The sequence below is a fragment of the Pithys albifrons genome, chromosome 7 (genome assembly GCF_047495875.1).
Source record: "Pithys albifrons albifrons isolate INPA30051 chromosome 7, PitAlb_v1, whole genome shotgun sequence".
In the NCBI taxonomy this organism is placed as follows: domain Eukaryota; kingdom Metazoa; phylum Chordata; class Aves; order Passeriformes; family Thamnophilidae; genus Pithys; species Pithys albifrons.
The window spans coordinates 33,713,145-33,720,567 of record NC_092464.1 but is presented as its reverse complement, the minus strand read 5'-3'; the positions used below and the strand labels follow the sequence as shown (position 1 = coordinate 33,720,567).

Sequence of the window (7,423 nt, the reverse complement as noted above, 5' to 3'; positions counted from 1 at the left end):
TTTTCTCTCTGCTTAAGTCTGTCTCTGAAGAATTGACTTCTCTAGAATGATTTGTAGTTAAAATGATAGAACTTGTGTTTACTGGGAAGTGGGAAATTATTTCTTGTTGTGCATAACTTGTGTGGGTGTGTGTTATATTGTGGTTTCTCTTAATTTTCTTTTTCTGTACAAATACATGTATAGTTAAGTTTCAGCATAAACCTGCTTTGAGGGTTTTTTTTCCTCTCCCTCTTCTTTTTCCCTTAGCTGGTTGGGGGGAGGAGGAACCCCTTTCACTCTGTCTTGGACAGTTGGCGTTTTGCCAGGTCAACCCAGGACAGATAAATGGTGCATTGGCTGGGAATTGAACCCAGGCCTCCCGCGTGGCAGGCGAGAATTCTACCACTGAACCACCAATGCCTGCATCCTCTGTTTCCAAACAAAACCTTGTTTATATCAACAAGGTGTTCTTGGCTGCCTTCCCGGTGATTGTTTTGAAAATACCACTCAGTTGGCAGTTCTCCCAGACACTGTTCTCTACACAGAGAACTATTTACAAAACAATCCAAGGTCAGTCTCGGTGGAAACTCCAATAAATGTCGCAGGTCTGGCCTAGCTGTTGCCAACCCTGGACTGGCCCCCCTTCCCCCCCCCCAGAACCTTCCCAGCAAAGGAAAGGAAAAAAAAACCCACTGAAAAGAAACACACTCTAGAGAAACTGAACTGAATAAAAAAGAATAAATTATATTTCCTAACATTCACAAACCATACTGTATACACAGTACATAGGATCCCACCCCCAGGGGAAGGGGAAGGGAAAAAGGGGACTGATTAGCCAGAAAATAGGGAAGACACCAACCCAACCTAAAGAAACCAAATGAATCAAAACAAACACAATTAAAAACCTTAAGGAAGGGGAACAAGAATGAAACAATCTCACCCAGGACAGGAGAACCAGCAACAACCAGAGGGACCAGACTCCAACCACCTCCCACCAGCTCCTCGGCCAAGAGAGAGGCAAGCAAAACCACTCCCCCCCCCGCTATGTGGAAGACATGTGTGGAATACTTGTAACTTCCTTAGATACAATGGTTACTGAGGAAGCCATGGGTCAAACCATTACCCTGGTCTCTCATGGCATCTTGCACATGTATATACATGTGGAAGTGAATGACTATCAATACAGATGCATAGACAAAGGGATATTGTGCTTCTGATGCCACCTTTGATGGTCTAAAATAATTCGTATGCATGTAGCTGTCTGGATTGGTTCCTGCTGAGATAGGTACATACAGGGCCAGAGCTGCAGAGCAGGTTTATTGCTTATCATTTGGTATGGACTCGAGGTTGTGCGCTGTCACAGTGGCTACATAATAGTATATAACAGACTTTTGCAGGCAACATTAGGAACAAGTACTTTAAGTGAAATGATGGGATGAATTGTAGGAAAGTGACATATTATAAGAAAGTAATGTATGGATACCTACACTGGAGTTTGATGAGCATGCCTGGGTCAAGATCCTTGGGGTAAGTATGTATGCAAAAAAGGGCCAGCAAAACTAATGAGAGTAAGTAATCCTGATTCTGGTTTTATGCTTCCATTGAAACAATGACATCTCCAGCAGATTATAGCCTTTCTCTTCCACCATGGGCTTAAATGAAAGCAAGATAATTTATGTCCTGTCTTATCATCATTCACATTTTTGGTTATGCCTCCTTATGGTATATTTGTTCCCTTTCAGTTCGTCCTCTCTGTCTCTTACCTTTACCACTATGTGTCAGGAAGGGTGTCCTTCCTCACAGTCCCACAGTTTCTAAGTCATTATATTTCTGCCTTGAACTGCCAACAGGATTCACCTGGCTACCAGAATGGTGAACAAAATACTTGCAAATTTCTCTTTTGGTGTCTTTTTTAGCCCTGAAAACTCAGCTCATGTGGCTGAGGCATAACACTGACAAAAAATGTTGTTGATGTTTATTTGGGTTAAATCCTTTCCTTGCCTTTGTACCAGTCAGCAGTCATCATTCAGACTCTTCTTTCTTGAGATCAGTGCTCTTTGGGGCAGGGATCTAACTTTTCATGTTAGACACCATTGTAGTTCTCACAATAAGACATAATCATTGATGACCCAAATGTGAAGAGTGATTATTCCCCAGAGCAGTGTTGGATAGATAGATGTGCAGATGGAGATCAGTTTTGAAACTTTGATCCCCAACAGTTGGGACCTGACCTTTTATGCTTTCTGGTGTTGAGAGATGAACACCATTTCCTGCACCACCTTTTGCTCTGCTGGGGCAACTCATGAAGCTTGGAGAGTGCTGAGTGCTCACACTGGAACCCAGAAGCCTCAAATGAATTCCATCGGAAAATCAAGAAACATGAAGTTTCCTTCCAAAACAACTGAAAAAAGTGCCTTTTTAAAAATAGAGTTCTTTGATAACTTCCTAGCAAGTTTTGGATTAAGAATCACCTTTTAGGTATTAAAACTCAGTTAAAAAATGAAAAAAAATTCACTTCTGTGCAGGACTTACTCAGCTATTTTTTGGTTTTATGAGTGAAATATTCAATGCCACCCTCTCTGTGCACATGGAGTGGACTACACCAACTGTTTTGTTAGCTTATCAAGTTAAAAAAATATTCTGGTGCTCAGGGCAAAACCTGTCCTATTTGCTCACAAATCAGGTCAATCTTGCACCAGGGTGCTTAAAAATTATTAACTCACTAAACTGAAATCTTCCCTAAGTTAATTGCAGACAATTTGTTAGTGTCATGAATTATCTAGATCTGCTGTATTTAAATCTTTGTATAAGCTCTTCAGAGTCTGTGTTTGAACTAATCATCTTCTGCCAAAAGTCCGTACTTCGTACATGTGTAGTGTGAAAGCTGGTGATAAAATAGGTACAGATTATTTAAAATGGAGATGACCTTTTTTTTAATTATCAGTTTTCAAAAGGACAAACTAAGCACTTTGAGATTTACTCCCATGTTTCCTACAACTTGGTAAAGTTTTACTTTTCTTTTGTACTTTTCTGTCTTGCATTTCCTCTCCTCTGCTGGTCTTCAAGAGAAGACAGGGGAGAAAAAATAATGAAGGAAGGAAAAGCAGAATGGAAAAATGAGAGAATGAAAGCCAGGTGAAGGCAGGCAGGAAGAAAAGAGAGGTGTGGAAGGAAGGTAAAAATCAACCTCTTGAGACACATTTATGAAAACTATTTGAAATAAAGTTTAGCTGCCATTTTCCACCTCTCATTTTTCTTTCCATTGTGACCTTCTAGAGAGATAGATTTCTTCCCTGTGAGCAGACAACAAGATGAAGGTGATGCTTCTTCAACACATGAGCAGAGGGACTTGGGAAATGCTGTGGACAACCAGGGACTGGCCAAGGACTTTTAATGACTGCTGGCAGGAGGTAGCTAGTATGAAAAACACCTAAGTTTAGAAACAAAGAGGTGTCAGTGTGTTTCATAAAAATTCTGTTGCCCATGCAGAGAGAGGATGGACTCCTGACTGTTTTAGGTCAAAGTAACATATGATACTTACGGTTCAGGTATGTGCATAGTCTTTTCTAGTTCAGATTTGCAAAACTGTATCCCATGTCAAAGGTTAGAGTTTGGCTTACTTTGGAAAACAATTTTCTCACAGTTACCTGCTCCATGCAGGGCTGCCAAATGCAGTTCAGGTGCTTTTTTTGGAATTCACTGGAACAGTAATAAAATGCAAAAATGCTGAAGCCAGGACACAGCATCAGAAAAGCAAAATCGTTGGGCCCCTCCACAACCAAGTGAAAGCCAAGATCCCAAGGCCGAAGAAGGTGTTCCCTTGGAAAGAAAGTATAAAGGTGGGAAGTATGCTCCACTGCTGTGATTCACTGACACCTCCTTCAATGCAGTCATATGTACTTGTCTTCTGTAAACATCTCTCAGGAAGCTCATTTGAAAGTGTCCCTCCAGACCTCAGCTGTTTCGTCCCAACACCTTCACTGTGTGGCCAGTGTGGGGTTGAAGCTAACACATCAATGACATACGTTAACTAATAAGCTCATCTGACTTCATGCGTATGCTTTACAGGTTTAACTACAGTTTTTATTAGCCTGTGATTCAAATCCTAACCCTGCCACAGTTGCCAGGTTGTTCAGATGCTTGTAAATGATAATAAATTAGAAATACTTAATGCTAAAGATATTTACTGCTGTGAAGATGGAGACCTCCAAGCTGCAACACTGTGCCATGTGTGCTTTTACCTTGAGCTTGTTGTGGGATGACTCTAAAATTATTTTAGTTTATTATTTATTTTATTTTATTTTATTTTATTTTATTTTATTTTATTTTATTTTATTTTATTTTATTTTATTTTATGTTTTATTTTATGCTTTATTTAATGTTTTATTTTATGCTTTATTTTATGTTTTATTTTTTATTTATTTTAGCGTACTTTATTTTAGTGGTCTCACAGGTTGGAGAGAGACTCAGAACCTGGAGCATCTTCATTTAGTTCTGCTTGCAGCACTTCATGCTCCTAAGTATAAACATCAGAAGGACTGTGACACCCACTGCATAAGGAACCCACTGGGGCTGACAGCAACAGTCTTCAGAAAGTGAGATGGATTTAACTGTGTGTCTGACAGAGCTTTGCTGCAGACATGCCTACATGTAGTGTATAAACCTCTGCCTATTTAGGAGAGATTTTTAAGACTTTTGTTAAATACAAGACAAACCCTGTACCAGCAGTGTTCACCCCTGGATGTGGCATTGCTTGATACAGCTAAAGTTGCCTAATAAGCTCTGCAGATTTCTCTTGAAAAATACTTCTGTTGAGTTTGATATTCAGAAGGGAATTGTTTATACAATAGTATTCCCCCAGGTATTGGGTTCATAGAATCAGGCTGTTCCATACTCTTATTTCATATCCTTGGGTACACAAGAAATACAGGGAGTATAAAACTGGGCCAGTGGGCTGATAAAACCCAAAGGGGTTTTATCACCACACAGTACAGATAGATATGCCTCCTCCATTAATAGGGTTTATTGCTCTGCAAGGCAGAGAAGGGGTTAAGGCACCAGCATCTGGGAACCAGCTGGTGGGTTGGGAGGGAGAATGCAGAGGAGGGACTTAAAGCAAGGCTGAAGTGGTGCCTCTGAGATGTTTGGGGCTGATCTGTCAGAGTACAGCCAGCAGTGACTGAGGGCAAGTATTGGATGGAGCAAGGGTGATACTTATCAGGTGGGAAATGATGCCCAGGAGTGCAGCTATGGGGTCTTGGTCCGTGCAGATAAAATAGCAAAGCTGAGGGAGCAGCTGGCAGTGTAAAGATGGCAAAGCTGATGCTTGTTATCATGCAACACTGGTGTTTGATTTTAAGGCTTGAAGACTAAGTGCTAGTAAATCTGTTGAGTTGAACCCATTTCAGTGCTGAGGTATAAGACTTTTGGGATTGGACAAAACAGTTTGAACTTTGTATCCTTGTGAATTCCCTGATTGCTCAGGAAGGACCTGTCTGTTGCCTGATGTCAGGCTTGGGACAGAGGCAATCTCTTAACCTCTCAAAGCCCATTAGAAGCTACTCAGCAAAATAGATAACCTATAAATATTCTGAGCTCCAGCACCATTCCTTACAAGGGATGCATCTCTTGTTCTTGGGCGGAATACTCAGGCTGAAGGGCTCTCCATGTTACTTTTTTCTACCTTCCCCTTCTACAGTGGACTTTATTCCTATTCAGTTAATAGGTAGTGTGAGACCACTTTTCTTAAGAGCTACTCTTCCTTATTGAAAGCTGACTCCTAGGCGTTTTGGTAACTTAGTCTCTGTTTTGAAGTGTTTCTGGACAAATCTGTTTGCAATGCCTATCCATGTATGCACAAACTTATGGTTCAGCCAAAATCTCTTCTCCTTGCTGCTGCTCTATCCTTTCTAGAACACTTGAGGTGTCTGCAGTGTAAGCACATAAATGTGCACAATGTGGTACATGGTATGAAAAACACAAGGATTTTCAAAGGAATGGCTTTTGTAGTCTACTTACAGGTTAGAAAACAGCTGAGCCTCTATTTCTAGGAAATTGTTCACTGGTTTCTGGTTTTATCATATATTTATATGTTTTTTTTCAGAAACAGAGGTCCCCCGGAAAGCTTTAAAAAAACCTTGATCAATTTGTTGTTTTAAGTCTTAAGGTAAGTATGTTTTCTGGTGAGAAGGTTCATGGGGACTTGTCTAGTAAAGCCCCAGCCTGTTTGGAAGTAGACAGGTGAGTAAAAACATGCGTAGCACAGTCTGGGATCATGGTGTTCCTCATGGATAATACAGTGTTACCTCTGGGAATTCTCACAATATTGAGTGCTATAAGGATTTCACTGTTTGGCCACAAATGGCTAATGCTGCACTTTAAAAAAATGTGGAGCCTCCATTTGAGCTTAAAAAAAAGCTTGAGTTTTGTTAAACAGAAAATGCTTTCCAAGGAATGCAGAGCACAGAGGATCTCTTCCAATCAGGCTGAAGACCTGTGCTGGATGGGGTTGGCAGTGCAGAAGACCAGGTGCAAAGACTCGGGGCTCATATGCATCTTTCACCTTTGGACTGCAGGCACATCTCATCAGGAACAGCAAGTACAGAGCCCAGGCTTCAGCCTCGTTGTGCAGAGGGGATCTGAATGGAGAGACTGAATCTGGAAAAAAGGCTATGCCAAGCACTTCTCCAGTACTCAGCAGCAGGAAAATGTTGCTCATTTCATTAAGGAGTATGTGTAACACTTTCTAAAGGGTTTGCTTGAGAAAGAAGCCAGAAGACACCAAACATATTTTATATAAAGCCATTCCCTGCATTAAGAGATGTCAGATATAAATTGTCATTGTTTATACTCCTAAACTCGAGAGAAAAAAGCCTTTGGTTAAAATTTTTGGCAGGCCAAAGTTATATAGCCTGCCCTGAGGGATTCTTGCAGCTCCAAAGGAGGAGCTGTTCTCAGGCAGAGACACTTCTGGGGGGACATCAGCTGGGCATGGCATGATGCTAACCTGGCAAGCCAAGTTGTGCTGCTCTGGAGTAGAGCTTGGTGGTGCTGTCATTGTGCTACAGCTGCTGTGGGCACAGTGAGTGCACAGTAGGTCTGTGCAGCATCACTAGCTTTTCCTCCTGCATCGTCCTTCCTGCCCAGAGGCATGTGTGGGCAGCAGGCAGCTGCTGGTAATTCTGTGTGCCCAAGGACAATGGCCAGGCAGGCTGCTGCCCTGGCAGCAGCACATGGTTGAGGCCCTGTCACACTACCCTGGGCTGCGGGCTCATGCAAGGGAAGGGAACGCCGACCAAACCAGTGTGTTGGCATACAGATGGTTACAATCAAGGAAAATAAAATTAATTAACATAAGCTCCATCAAGGTGCTTACATTCCACTTAGAAAATACTCAAGTCCCAAATACATTGCAGAAATGCACTTAATCACCATGATCTGTATG

At 41.5% G+C, this 7,423-nt stretch overlaps 1 non-coding gene across 1 annotated transcript; it reads right to left on the bottom strand.

The window, feature by feature from the left end:
- Positions 1 to 328: 328 nt before the first annotated feature.
- Positions 329 to 399, bottom strand: TRNAG-GCC (transfer RNA glycine (anticodon GCC)). The gene has a single exon. It is a non-coding gene; the product is annotated as a tRNA-Gly (tRNA).
- Positions 400 to 7,423: the final 7,024 nt, after the last annotated feature.